Source organism: Zea mays, chromosome 2 (assembly GCF_902167145.1).
Source record: "Zea mays cultivar B73 chromosome 2, Zm-B73-REFERENCE-NAM-5.0, whole genome shotgun sequence".
Lineage (NCBI taxonomy): Eukaryota > Viridiplantae > Streptophyta > Magnoliopsida > Poales > Poaceae > Zea > Zea mays.
The window spans coordinates 197045493-197060142 of record NC_050097.1 but is presented as its reverse complement, the minus strand read 5'-3'; positions in this window follow the sequence as shown (position 1 = coordinate 197060142).

Genomic DNA, 14650 nt, shown 5'->3' with positions numbered 1-14650 from the left:
GAGGCCAGGGCGGAGTCCGAGCCCTGGGGTCGGGCGGAGCGGAGTTCGCCGTCTTCCGGGTCTTAGCCCGAGTCCGAGCCCTGGGGTCGGGCGGAGCGGAGTTCGCCGTCTTCCGGGTCTTAGCCCGAGTCCGAGCCCTGGGGTCGGGCGGAGCGGAGTTCGCCGTCTTCCGGGTCTTAGCCCGAGTCCGAGCCCTGGGGTCGGGCGGAGCGGAGTTCGCCGTCTTCCGGGTCTTAGCCCGAGTCCGAGCCCTGGGGTCGGGCGGAGCGGAGTTCGCCGTCTTCCGGGTCTTAGCCCGAGTCCGAGCCCTGGGGTCGGGCGGAGCGGAGTTCGCCGTCTTCCGGGTCTTAGCCCGAGTCCGAGCCCTGGGGTCGGGCGGAGCGGAGTTCGCCGTGGCGCCTTTGGCAAGGCCTGATTGCCTGTCAGACTCACTCTGTCGAGTGGCACTGCAGTCGGAGTGGCGCAGGCGGCGCTGTCCTTCTGTCAGACTGGCCAGTGGAGCGGTGGAGTGACGGCGGTCACCTCGGCTCTGCCGGGGGCGTGTGTCAGGATAGAGGTGTCAGGCCACCTTTGCGTTAAATGCCCCTGCAGTTTGGTCAGTCGGTGTGGTGATTTAGTCAAGGTTGCTTCTGAGCGAAGCCAAGGCCTTGGGCAAGCCGGTGGTGTGTCCGCCATAAAAAGGGGGCCTCGGGCGAGACGGAAGTCTCTCGAGGTCGGCTGCCTTCGGCCGAGGCTAGGCTCGGGTGAAGCGTGATCGAGTCACTCGTGTGGACTGATCCCTGACTTAATCGTGCCCATCAGGCCTTTGCAGCTTTATGCTGATGGGGGTTACCAGCTGAGAATTAGGCGTCTTGAGGGTACCCCTAATTATGGTCCCCGACAGTAGCCCCCGAGCCTCGAAGGGAGTGTTAGCACTCGCTTGGAGGCTTTTGTCGCACTTTTTTGCAAGGGGACCAGCCTTTCTCGGTTGCATTTTGTTCCGGTGGGTGCGCGCGAGCGCACCCGCCGGGTGTAGCCCCCGAGGCCTCGGAGGAGTGGTTACACTCCTTCGAGGTCTTAATACTTCGCTTTACGCTTCGGCTGGTCTGGTCGTTCCCTCATGCGAACTGGCCGTAGCCCGGGTGCACGGTCGGGGCCCAAGCTCTCGGGCTGGTATGTTGACGCTGTCAACGATTTGGCCGGAGCCGGTTTTTGCGAGAGCAGCCCCCGAGCCTCTGCACAGGGCGAGAGGACGATCAGGGGCAGACTCGGCTTTTTACATACGCCCCTACGTCGCCTTTCCGCAAGGAGGAGGGGGGAGTGCGCCATGTTACCCTCGATGGGCACCGAACATGGTGTCTCCGGTGAGCTGCAAGCGGGTAATCCGAGTGGACGTCCGTGCCCCGTTCGTTGGGGGTCGGCTAGGGGCCCAGAGGCACGCCCAAAAGTACCTACGGGTGATTTGCCGGACCCGGTCCCCTGGCGACGGGGTCCGAGGGCTCGATGCCTCCCTCCGATGGGATTCCGTTACAAGATCGTTCCCGCTGGTCTCGGAAATGTCCTAGGGTACCTCGGGAGCGCAGCCCGAGCCTCGGTTATGTATCGAACGTACCCCTGGTCATCCCTCGCTCGGTGTCTGAGGCGACTGTGAACCCTTCGGGGGCCAGCCTTCGAACCCCTGATCAGTAATGGGCGCGGAGCCCGAGTAGCCTGAGGCGGCCATGGAGCCCTTCGGGGGGCTGGCCTTCGAACCCCTGACCAGTAGTGGGTGTCGGGCCCACGCGATCTGAGGCGGCTGTTGAACCCTCGGGGGGCCAGCCTTCGAACCCCTGATCAGTAATGGGGGGCTCGGAGCCCGGTTCCTTTGCGGAGAAGGATCCCTTTCGGGGTATCCCCCTTCCCCGGTCCCTGTTGCAAGAGATAGAGAAAGAGGAAAGCGGAAAAGGATACGAAATCGGACGACGTGGCGTACCTTTTCTGACGCGGTTATTATGGCGAAGGTGAAGCGTCGCGCGCTCCTCCTGCCAGAAGCGCCGCGTGTCCCGCCGCGGAGTTAATGCGACGGGGCGAGTGGTTGGCGGGGCGGCCGTTGCGCGCGTGCGATCCGTTCGAGGAACGGGTCACGGGTGCACCGTCTTCACGCCGTGAGAGGAGGCTTTCTTGCTGTCTCAGGATGGGACGTGAGCCTGGCTGACGACGTGACCGCTGCGCCCGCCCGCCTGCCACCGCTATTACTGCTGGCCCGCTCTCGGTCGCTTTGACCGACGTGCCAGTCTAGCGCTGTTGGGTCGCCTCGAGTCGTGGCATAGGCTTCGCAACCGAAGAGGCGCGATGGTGGCACAAGTGGCGGTGCGGTTGCTTGCATGCAGCAACTGGCGCGCCGGTTGCTTGACGCGTGGGCCTGGGTTCCAGGCTGGCGTGTCAGAAGTCGGAGAAGCGCGTCCATCTGGCGCGGTTGCATGCCGCCTGCATGGCTGCCCGCCCCTTCTGCCCGTTGGTCTGGGCGAAAATGGGGGGTCGCCTGTAACCGCTGGACGGTCGTGCGCACCATGCGCGGTGGTTTGGCTTCTTCTGCCCCGAGCCGGCTTGCATGACATGCGGGACCCAGCCCCCGAGTCGCAGGGGAGGGCCTTGGAGCGTGTTGGAGAAGACTCGGCCCGCGGCGCCTGGGGGCGCACGTAGGGGGAGTTGCCTTTAAAAGGAGGGGGGCTCCTTTCGTAAGGCAACCATGTCTTCTTCCTCCCTTAAGCGCCGGGTCTTCCCGTCTTCCGAGCCCCGGATGGGGGATATCCGCCGCCTTTCCGCCTCCTCGTTGGAGGAACGCAACTCCATGGGAGTTGGTACCTCTCAGCCATCGTTCGGCTTCAAGGATTTTCATCACGCAGCCTGGCCATACTCCGCCACCGGCGGTCACCCAAGATGGTGACCTCCAGTTCGACGGTGGGGAAAACGGGCCAGGCCGCGGCCTCTACTCCTCCCTTGGCCTCAAGGATTTTCGTCATCCAGGCCAAGATGGAAGATGAGGCGAGTCGGGGGGCCGCCTCCGCGCGGGTCGGCTGCCCCTTTCTTCCCCCTGCGCCCGGGGGTGAAGGGCGTCCTTAAGCCCCACGGAGACTTCCTCCAGCCATGTCAGGATAGGTAGGGCGCTAGTGGCCCTGGGTCTCCGTCTCCCTGCCTGAATGGCTGGTTCTCGTCCTCAGCGGGGGAGAGCCCTCTTGCCGCGACACCTGCCCCAAAGCTGCTGCCTAAGCCGCTTCGCTGTCTAGGGCAGGGGTGGTTGTCGTCGCGGTTGGAACGGGCGGCAGCGGGCCGCTCATCGCTCTTCTGTTACTCCGCAGGCCTTCCCCTTCGGAGTGGGGCTGTTCGCTCCTGCGGAGGGGGGAACCGGAGTTCCGTTCGTAATGGCACTTCGAATGCCAGTGTTTTTTGTTCATTGTGGCTGTCGGGGCCTGAACATGTATGTAATTTCGGCACGGAGCCGTGTTTTTTCCTCATTTTCGGGCACTAAGTCTCGCCTGTTGATTATCTGAACCGCTTTACCAAGCATGAGTCGCCCCGTGTTAAGGTGACGGGTGAGGTATCCGTATCCCGGAGGCGTAGGAATCCCTCGGCCCGTTCGGCCTTGTTGTCTGGGGCTCCTCTATCTTAGTTAAAGAGACCCCTCGGCCGCCCTTCGGTGGACCGAGGCCAGGGGTAGCGATATCAGTATGAACAGAGGCGGAGCTGGCTCGAGAATGGGAACCTGGTTGGCCGGAGCCTAGTCGTGTTGTCCGTCAGCGGAGCCGACGCCAAAGTCGATCAGTTGAGGCCTCGGGTCGGGCTGGCGCCCTTGGAAGCCGGTTGACCGAGGCCCCGGGGGTAACCGGTTGAGCCGCCTGCTCGGGCCGGATTCCCGGAGGAGCCCCTGGACCTCGGCGCCGCCCGAGGCTGGGTCGGGCTTTGCTGTAGACGTCGTCGATGCCGAGGGTGCTATGGCTCCCTTCAGCGTGAAGACCCGAGCCTGCAGGATCAGATCATCTTGTAGCGTGTGCTTTCTGCGGCCGCCGAGGCCAGAAAAAACACACCCTCGCCGCGCTTGCGAAGCTGCGCCTTTTTTCCTCTTGTTTCGAGCATCTGGACTCTGTCGGTAACAGGGATGTTTGTGTGAGCGAGAGTTGCTTTTCGCGGAAGGGACGAGTGAGGTATCTGTATCCCAGAGGCGTGGGAATCCCTCGGCTCGGTCGGCCTTGCCGCTTACGCGTACTTTCACCCGTCCATGAGGCCCTGTCCCCGACTTAGTCGAGAAAGCTTGAAGGACTGCTTCGGCAGGAGAGCTTCCGAACGTGAAGACTTGTTCGGTCCACGGAGTCGCTTTATCCGAGCGCAGGTTACTTATCGCAGAAGGTGATGAGTGAGGTATCCGTGTCCCGGAGGCGTAGGAGTCCCTCGGCTCGGTCAGCCTTGGCTGCTTACGTGTACTCCGTCGTTTCCAGGATCCGCTTTCCGAAGTAGTCAAGAAGCACGAAAGAAATCCTGCTAAAAAGAGATCCTTTTTCGAGGAAAAATTTCGACGCAGAGGGGGTCTCCCCCCTTTTAGCCCCCGAGGGAGGGTCGGGCTTTGCCGAGGCTAGGCCGACCCTTCCTTGACAACTAAACTTTGCGTAGGTGCGAGGTATATGAACAACTTGAAAACATCTTAAGGGTAGAAGCGACGTAGCTGTTTGATGTTCCAAGCGTTGCCGTAGATCTCGCCTTGATTGTTGGCCAGCTTGTATGTTCCGGGCTTCAGAACTTTGGCGATGACGAATGGCCCTTCCCAGGGGGGCGTGAGCTTGTGCCTCCCTCGGGCATCTTGTCGCAGCCGAAGCACCAGGTCGCCCACCTGGAGTTCTCGGGACCGGACCCCTCGGGCGTGGTAGCGTCGCAGGGACTGTTGATACCGCGCCGAGTGTAGCAAAGCCCTGTCCCGAGCTTCCTCCAGCTGGTCCAGCGATTCCTCTCGGCTAGCTTGGTTGCTTTGTTCGGTGTAGGCCCTCGCCCTCGGGGAGCCGTATTCCAGGTCAGTGGGCAAGATGGCTTCAGCCCCGTAGACCAGAAAAAACGGCGTGAAGCCCGTGGCACGACTCGGCGTCGTCCTTAGGCTCCAGACCACCGAGGGGAGTTCCTTCATCCATCGCCTGCCGAACTTGTTGAGGTCGTTGTAGATCCGAGGCTTGAGCCCTTGTAGAATCATGCCGTTGGCACGTTCTACTTGCCCATTCGTCATGGGATGAGCCACGGCGGCCCAGTCCACCCGGATATGGTGATCCTCGCAAAAATCCAAGAATTTTTTGCCGGTGAACTGGGTGCCATTGTCGGTGATGATGGAGTTTGGGACCCCGAAGCGATGGATGATGTTGGTGAAGAATGCCACCGCCTGCTCGGACCTGATGCTGTTCAGAGGTCGGACCTCGATCCACTTGGAGAATTTGTCGATGGCGACCAGCAGGTGCGTGTAGCCCCCGGGCGCCTTCTGCAAGGGGCCGACGAGGTCCAGACCCCATACAGCGAAGGGCCAGGTGATGGGTATTGTCTGCAGAGCCTGAGCGGGCAGGTGTGTCCGCTTCGCATAGAATTGGCACCCTTCGCAGGTGCGGACAATTCTAGTGGCGTCAGCCACCGCCGTTGGCCAGTAGAAGCCTTGCCGGAAAGCATTTCCAACAAGGGCTCGGGGTGCTGCGTGGTGGCCGCAAGCCCCCGAGTGTACTTCTTGCAGCAGTTCCCGACCTTCGGCGATGGAGATGCATCGCTGGAGGATGCCCGAGGGGCTGCGATGGTAGAGCTCCTCTTCGTCGCCCAGCAAGACGAATGACTTGGCGCGCCGCGCTACCCGCCGAGCCTCGACTTGGTCGAGGGGTAGCTCTCCTTGACGGAGATATTGCAGGTACGGGGCCTGCCAATCTTGGTCTGGCGTGGCCCCGCTCTGCCCTTCCTCGACGTTCAATGCCCCGCCCTCGGGGGCCGAGGGTGCCTCGGGCCGGGCCGAGGTTGGCTCGGGCTGAACCGAGGGTCCCTCGGGCTGAGCCGAGGGTACCTCGGGCTCGGGCGCGTCGTCGAGCTTGACGGAGGGTTGATGCAGATCCCGGGAGAAGACGTCCGGGGGGACTGTCGTTCGCCCCGAGGCTATCTTCGCCAGCTCGTCTGCGGTTTCGTTGTAGCGCCGAGCGATGTGGTTGAGCTCGAGCCCGAAGAACTTGTCTTCCAGGCGCCGAACCTCGTCGCAGTAGGCCTCCATCTTCGGGTCGCGGCAGTGGGAGTTCTTCATGACTTGGTCGATGACGAGCTGCGAATCACCGCGGGCGTCGAGGCGTCTGACCCCTAGCTCGATGGCGATCCGCAATCCGTTGACCAGAGCTTCGTACTCGGCCACATTGTTGGACGCCGGGAAGTGGAGGCGTAGCACGTAGCGCAAGTGCTTTCCGAGGGGCGAGATGAAGAGCAGGCCCGCACCGGCCCCCGTCTTCATCAGCGACCCGTCGAAAAACATGGTCCAGAGCTCCGGTTGGATCGGAGTTGTTGGTAGTTGGGTGTCGACCCATTCGGCCACGAAATCCGCCAACACTTGGGACTTGATGGCCTTCCGAGGGGCGAACGAGATCGTTTCGCCCATGATCTCCACCGCCCACTTTGCAATCCTGCCCGAGGCCTCTCGGCACTGGATGATCTCCCCCAGGGGGAAGGATGACACCACAGTTACCGGATGGGACTCGAAGTAGTGTCGTAGCTTCCGCCTTGTCAGGATCACAGCGTACAGCAGCTTTTGAACTTGTGGGTAGCGGATCTTGGTCTCGGACAACACTTCGCTGATGAAGTAGACCGGCCTCTGAACGGGCAATGCATGCCCTTCCTCCTGCCTTTCGACCACAATCGCGGCGCTAACCACCTGAGTGGTCGCGGCGACGTAGACCAAGAGGGCTTCTCCGTCCGCCGGCGGCACCAAGACTGGCGCCTTTGTAAGGAGCGTCTTCAGGTTGCCGAGGGCTTCCTCGGCCTCAGGGGTCCAAGCGAAACATTCGGCCTTCCTTAAGAGGCGGTACAGAGGCAGACCTCTTTCGCCGAGGCGTGAGATGAAGCGGCTCAGGGCCGCGAGGCATCCCATGACCCTCTGTACCCCTTTTAAGTCCTTGATGGGTCCCATGCTGGTGATGGCCGCGATCTTCTCCGGGTTGGCCTCGATGCCTCGCTCGGAGACGATGAACCCTAGGAGCATGCCTCGGGGCACCCCGAAGACACACTTCTCAGGATTAAGCTTGACTCCTTTCGCCTTGAGACACCGGAATGTCACTTCAAGGTCGGAGAGGAGGTCGGAAGCCTTCCGAGTCTTGACTACGATGTCATCGACATAGGCCTCGACCGTGCGACCGATGTGTTCGCCGAACACATGGTTCATGCACCGCTGGTACGTCGCGCCTGCATTCCTCAAGCCGAACGGCATGGTGACATAGCAGTACATGCCGAACGGCGTGATGAAAGAAGTCGCGAGCTGGTCGGACTCTTTCATCCGGATCTGGTGATACCCTGAGTAGGCATCGAGGAAGGACAGGGTTTCGCACCCAGCAGTGGAATCCACGATTTGGTCGATGCGAGGCAGAGGGTAGGGAACCTTCGGACATGCTTTGTTGAGACCAGTGTAGTCTACACACATCCGCCATTTCCCCCCTTTCTTCCTCACAAGCACAGGGTTGGCAAGCCATTCGGGATGGAATACCTCTTTGATGAACCCTGCCGCCATTAGCTTGTGGATCTCTTCGCCAATCGCTCTGCGCTTCTCCTCGTCGAATCGGCGCAGAGGCTGCCTGACGGGTCGGGCTCCGGCCCGAATATCCAGCGAGTGCTCGGCGACATCCCTCGGTATGCCGGGCATGTCCGAGGGACTCCACGCAAAGACGTCGGCGTTCGCGCGGAGAAAGTCGACGAGCACTGCTTCCTATTTGGGGTCGAGCCCGGAGCCGATCCGGATCTGCTTGGTGGTGTCGCCACTGGGGTCGAAGGGGACGGCCTTGACCGTCTCCGCTAGCTCGAAGTTGCCGGCATGGCGCTTCACGTCTGGGACCTCCTTGGAGAGGTTCTCCAGGTCGGCGATGAGGGCCTCGGACTCGGCGAGGGCCTCGGCGTACTCCACGCACTCCACGTCGCATTCGAACGCGTGTTTGTACGTGGGGCCGACAGTGATGACCCCGTTGGGGCCCGGCATCTTGAGCTTCAGGTAGGTGTAGTTGGGGACGGCCATGAACTTCGCGTAGCATGGCCTCCCTAGCACGGCGTGGTAGGTTCCTCGGAACCCGACCACTTCGAACGTCAGGGCCTCCCTTCGGAAGTTGGAGGGTGTCCCGAAGCAGACTGGGAGGTCGAGTCGCCCGAGGGGCTGGACGCGCTTCCCAGGGATGATCCCGTGGAAGGGCGCAGCGCCTGCTCGGACGGAGGACGGATCGATGCGCAGAAGCTTGAGGGTCTCGGCGTAGATGATGTTGAGGCAGCTGCCCCCGTCCATCAGGACCTTGGTGAGCCTGACATCGCCGACAACGGGGTCGACGACGAGCGGGTATTTCCCCGGGCTCGGCACATGGTCGGGGTGGTCGGCCCGGTCGAAAGTGATGGGCTTGTCGGACCAGTCTAGGTAGACTGGCGCCGCCACCTTCACCGAGCAGACCTCCCGGCGCTCTTGCTTGCGGTGCCGAGCCGAGGTATTCGCCGCATGCCCTCCATAGATCATGAAGCAGTCGCGGACCTCGGGGGAACCCCCCTGCTGGGTGATCTTCGTTCTTGCCGTCGTCGTGGGCCCTGCCACCCTCGGCGGGTGGCCCGGCCCTGTGGAAATGGCGCCGAAGCATAACGCACTCCTCGAGGGTGTGCTTGACGGGCCCCTGATGGTAGGGGCACGGCTCCTTGAGCATCTTGTCGAAGAGGTTTGCACCTCCGGGGGGCTTCCGAGGGTTCTTATGCTCGGCGGCGGCGACAAGGTCCGCGTCGGCGGCGTCGCGTTTCGATTGCGACTTCTTCTTGCCTTTCTTCTTGGCGCCGCGCGGAGCAGACGCCTCGGGGGCTTCTTCCGATGGGCGGCCCTGGGGCTGCTTGTCCTTTCGGAAGATAGCCTCGACCGCCTCCTGGCCAGAGGCGAACTTGGTGGCGATGTCCATCAGCTCGCTCGCCCTGGTGGGGGTTTTGCGACCCAGCTTGCTCACCAGGTCGCGGCAAGTGGTGCCGGCGAGGAACGCGCCGATGACATCCGAGTCGGTGATGTTGGGCAGCTCGGTGCGCTGCTTCGAGAATCGCCGGATGTAGTCCCGGAGCGACTCCCCCGGCTGTTGCCGGCAGCTTCGAAGGTCCCAGGAATTTCCGGGGCGCACGTATGTGCCCTGGAAATTGCCAGCGAAGGCTTGGACCAAGTCGTCCCAGTTGGAAATCTGCCCCGGAGGCAGGTGCTCCAACCAGGCACGAGCAGTGTCGGAGAGGAACAGGGGGAGGTTGCGGATGATGAGGTTGTCGTCGTCCGTTCCACCTAGTTGGCAGGCAAGGCGGTAGTCCGCGAGCCACAGTTCCGGTCTCGTTTCCCCCGAGTACTTTGTGATAGTAGTCGGGGGTTGGAACCGGGTCGGGAATGGCGCCCGTCGGATGGCCCGACTGAAAGCCTGCGGACCGGGTGGTTCGGGCGAAGGACTCCGATCCTCCCCGCTGTCGTAGCGTCCCCCACGCCTGGGGTGGTAGCCTCGGTGCACCCTTTCGTCGAGGTGAGCCCGACGGTCGCGTCGATGGTGGTCGTTGCCGAGGTGGCCCGGGGCCGCAGGCGCGGTGTTGCGCGTGCGCCCGGTGTAGACCGAGGCTTCCCGCATGAATCGGGAAGTCGCGGCATGAGGTTCCGAGGGATATCCTTGCCTTCGGGATGCAGTGCTCTCGGCCCGCCGGGCCGCAGCGCCTTCCAGGAGATTCTTGAGTTCTCCCTGGATCCGCCGACCCTCGGTGGTTGACGGCTCCGGCATCGCGCGGATGAGCATTGCTGCGGTTGCCAGGTTCTGACCGACCCCGCTGGATGCGGGCGGCGGCCTGATCCTGACGTCGTTGGCGACGCGGTGCTCGAGACCTTGGGGCAGATGACGTATTTCTCCGGCCAGGGGTTGGCCCACCCATGCCTGTCCGACGTCCCGACGGATCGGCTCAAGCGCTCCTGTTCCCTCGTTGAGCCTGGCCTGCGCCTCACGGACTTGCTCGAGTTGTGGGTCGTAACCCCCCGCCGGAGCGGGGACCACAGCTAGCTCCCGTGGGATGTCGGCGCGAGGCACCGGCCTAGGGAGATCACCATCCTCCGGCATGCCAAGATGGTTGCCTTCGGTGGGATCCCCTAGCTCGATGTGGAAACATTCGCGGCTTGGGCCGCAGCTCTCGTCGCCAAGGCTGCGGCTTCCATCGGAACAGTCGGACAGACAGTAGTCACATGCGGTCATGAAGTCCCGCACGGCACTGGGGTTGCCAAGTCCGGAGAAATCCCAACCGATGCTGGGATCGTCATCTTCCTCGGACCCAGAGGGCCCGTAGGTCGAGACGTCCGTCAGTCGGTCCCAAGGCGACCGCATACAGAACCTCAGTGGGGTTGCACTCGCCTCAATGAGAGCGCCCGCCAAAACGAGGTCGTTTGGCGGGTTGAGGCCGAGTCGAAATGACGCAAGATGGGAGTTAGTCGTTACCTTTTGGTCGACGAGGAACGACGTAGTCACATCGGGGACTGGTTGCGCCGTCATCTCTGGTTCGAGGGCGACGTCCTGCAGGCTTTCCGCGAGCGCGCCGGCGTCGTCTTCTTGCTCAGGGTCAGCGTGCCGCGGGGGGACGGCGCTCGCCTCCGTCTCGAACGCGAGGTCGACGTCCGGCGTGCCTTCCGTCGGGGCGTCGGGGGCGTCGATTCGCTCGACGGCTGACGAAGCGCGGCCTCCCGTCTGGCCTTGACGGCTCCGCCTCCTCCTCCGTTGGCGGGGGAGAGAGCGGAGCGAGCCCGAATATTGCTCTTCCACCACGCGGGGAAGACGTCGTCGATTCCGCCGCCGGCGGGCGGGTTGTCGGCCGCCATTGTCGTGGTCGCGCGGCGGTGGAAGAAGTATCATGTCGTAGCTGCCGTCGAAGGACATGAACTCGAGAGTCCCGAAACGAAGCACCGTCCCGGGCCGGAGAGGTTGCTGGAGACTGCCCATCTGGAGCTTGACGGGGAGCTGTTCGTCAGCACGCAGCGTGCCCCTACCTGGCGCGCCAACTGTCGGCGTTTCGAGACAGGGGGGTCCCTAAGCCGACGAGTGAGTGTGCTGCGTGCCCCAGCCCAGATGGGTCGAGCGCGTGGGCGAGCGCGGAGGGGGGAGAGGCGAGGCGGCCGGAGCCGAGCGTGAGAGAGGTGGAAGTCCCGCGGCCTTCGTGTTCGTCCCGCGCCCAGGTCGGGTGCGCTTGCAGTAGGGGGGTTACAAGCGTCCACGCAGGTGAGGGAAGCGAGCGGCCCCAAGAGAGCGCCTGTCCCGTCCTCGGTCCCGCGCGGCCAACCTTCTCTGAGAAGGCCCTGGTCCTTCCTTTTATAGTCGTAAGGAGAGGATCCAGGTGTACAATGGGGATGTAGCAGAGTGCTACGTGTCTAGCGGAGGGAGAGCTAGCGCCCTAGGTACATGCCGATGTGGCAGCCGGAGAGATCTGGGCATCCTGCTGGCGTGATGTCGTGGCTATCGGAGGTGCGGCGGAGCCTGGTGGAGGGACAGCTGTTGGAGCGGTCGAGTCCCTGCTGACGTTGTCCTGCTTCCGTAAGAGAGCTGGGGGCCGCCGTCGTCATAGAGCTTGTGGAGCGCCATCATTGCCCCTCTGGCGGAACTGGCCAGACGAGACGCCGGTCTTGTTCTCCGTGACTCGAGTCGATTCGGGGTAGGATGATGATGACGTCTCCTGTTGACGTGGCGGTCTGTGCTCTAGGCAGGGCGACGTGGGGTTTCCTCCGAAGCCGAGGTTGAGTCTTGCCTTCTGTTGCCGTGGCCGAGCCCGAGCCAAGGGGTCGGGCGAGGCGGAAGTCGTTCGGCCGAGGCCAGGGCGGAGTCCGAGCCCTGGGGTCGGGCGGAGCGGAGTTCGCCGTCTTCCGGGTCTTAGCCCGAGTCCGAGCCCTGGGGTCGGGCGGAGCGGAGTTCGCCGTCTTCCGGGTCTTAGCACGAGTCCGAGCCCTGGGGTCGGGCGGAGCGGAGTTCGCCGTCTTCCGGGTCTTAGCCCGAGTCCGAGCCCTGGGGTCGGGCGGAGCGGAGTTCGCCGTCTTCCGGGTCTTAGCCCGAGTCCGAGCCCTGGGGTCGGGCGGAGCGGAGTTCGCCGTCTTCCGGGTCTTAGCCCGAGTCCGAGCCCTGGGGTCGGGCGGAGCGGAGTTCGCCGTGGCGCCTTTGGCAAGGCCTGATTGCCTGTCAGACTCACTCTGTCGAGTGGCACTGCAGTCGGAGTGGCGCAGGCGGCGCTGTCCTTCTGTCAGACTGGCCAGTGGAGCGGTGGAGTGACGGCGGTCACCTCGGCTCTGCCGGGGGCGTGTGTCAGGATAGAGGTGTCAGGCCACCTTTGCGTTAAATGCCCCTGCAGTTTGGTCAGTCGGTGTGGTGATTTAGTCAAGGTTGCTTCTGAGCGAAGCCAAGGCCTTGGGCAAGCCGGTGGTGTGTCCGCCATAAAAAGGGGGCCTCGGGCGAGACGGAAGTCTCTCGAGGTCGGCTGCCTTCGGCCGAGGCTAGGCTCGGGTGAAGCGTGATCGAGTCACTCGTGTGGACTGATCCCTGACTTAATCGTGCCCATCAGGCCTTTGCAGCTTTATGCTGATGGGGGTTACCAGCTGAGAATTAGGCGTCTTGAGGGTACCCCTAATTATGGTCCCCGACAGTGAGGTATCCATATCCCGAAGGCGTAGGAGTCCCTCGGCTCAGTCGGCCTTGCTGTCCGAGGCTTCTCTTGCTTAGTTAAAGGAACCCCTCGGTCGCTCTTCGATGAGCCGAGGCTAGGGGTAGCGGTGTCAGCACGGACAGAGGCAGAGTTGGCTCGAAAAGAAGACTTGGTCGGCCGGAGCCTGGTCGGGTCGTCCGTTAGCGGGACCGACGCCGGAGTTGATCTGCCGAGGCCTCGGGCCGGGCTGATGTCTTCGAGGGACAGCTGGCCGAGGCCTCGGGGTGACCAGCTGAGCCGCCTGCTTGGGCCGGATTCTCGGAGAAGACCCTGGCGGCGATGGCCCGGGCGTGATGATGATGTCGTCCTTCAGAGTGGAGATCCTTGGACCGCGTCGCCGTCCGAGGCTAGGTCGGACCTCGCCGAAGGTGTAGTCGACGCCGAGGGCGCTGCGGCTCCCTTCAACTGTCGAGATCCGAGCCTGCAGGATCGGATTATCTTGTAGTGTGTGTTTTCTGCGGCCGCCGAGGCCCAAACACACCCTCGCCGTGTTGTAAAGCTGCGCTTCTTTTCCTCTTGTTTTGAGTATCTAGACTTTTTCGTCGGTAACAGAGTTGTCTGTGCGAGCGAGAGTTGCTTTTCACGGAAGGTGATGAGTGAGGTATCCGTATCCCGGAGGCGTAGGAATCCCTCGGCTCGGTCGGCCTTGCGGCTTACGCGCACTCTTGCCCGTCCATGGGGTTCTGTCACCGACGCAGTCGAGAAGGCCCGAAGAATCGCTTCGGCAGAGGAACTTTCGAGCGTGAAGACTTGTTCGATCCGCGGAATCACCTATCCGAACGCGAGTTACTTATCGCATAAGGTGATGAGTGAGGTATCCGTATCCCGGAGGCGTAGGAGTCCCTCGGCTCGGTCAGCCTTGGCTGCTTACGTGTACTCCGTCGTTTTCAGGATCCACTTTCGAAGTAGTCGAAAAGCACGAAAGACATTCTGGCAGAAAGGATCTTTTTTCGAGGAAAATATTCGACGCAGAGGGGGTTGCCCCCTTTTAGCCCCCGAGGGAGGGTCGGGCTTTGTCGAGGCAAGGCTGACCCTTCCTTGATGACTAAACTTTGCGTAGGAACGAGGTATACGAACAACTTGAAAGCATCTTAAGGGTAGAAGCGATGTAGCTGTTGGATGTTCCAAGCGTTGCTGTAGACCTCGCCTTGGCTGTTGGCCAGCTTGTATGTTCCGGGCTTCAGAACTTTGGCGATGACGAACGGCCCTTCCCAGGGAGGCGTGAGCTTGTGCCGCCCTCGGGCGTCCTGTCGCAGCCGAAGCACCAGGTCGCCCACCTGGAGGTCTCGGGACCGGACCCCTCGGGCGTGGTAGCGTCGCAGGGACCGCTGGTACCGCGCCGAGTGTAGTAAGGCCTTGTCCGGAGCCTCTTCCAGCTGGTCCAGCGAGTCTTCTCGACTAGCTTGGTTGCATTGGTCGGCATAGGCCCTCGTCCTCGGGGAACCGTATTCTAAGTCTGTGGGCAAGATGGCCTCGGCCCCATAGACTAGAAAGAACGGCGTGAAGCCCGTGGCTCGGCTCGACGTTGTCCTCAGGCTCTAGACCACCGAGGGGAGTTCCTTCATCCATCGCTTGCCGAACTTGTTGAGGTCGTTGTAGATCCGAGGCTTGAGTCCTTGTAGAATCATGCCGTTGGCACGCTCTACTTGCCCATTCGTCATGGGGTGAGCCACGGCGGCCCAGTCCACCCGGATGTGGTGATCCTCGCAGAAGTCCAGGAACTTTCTGTCGG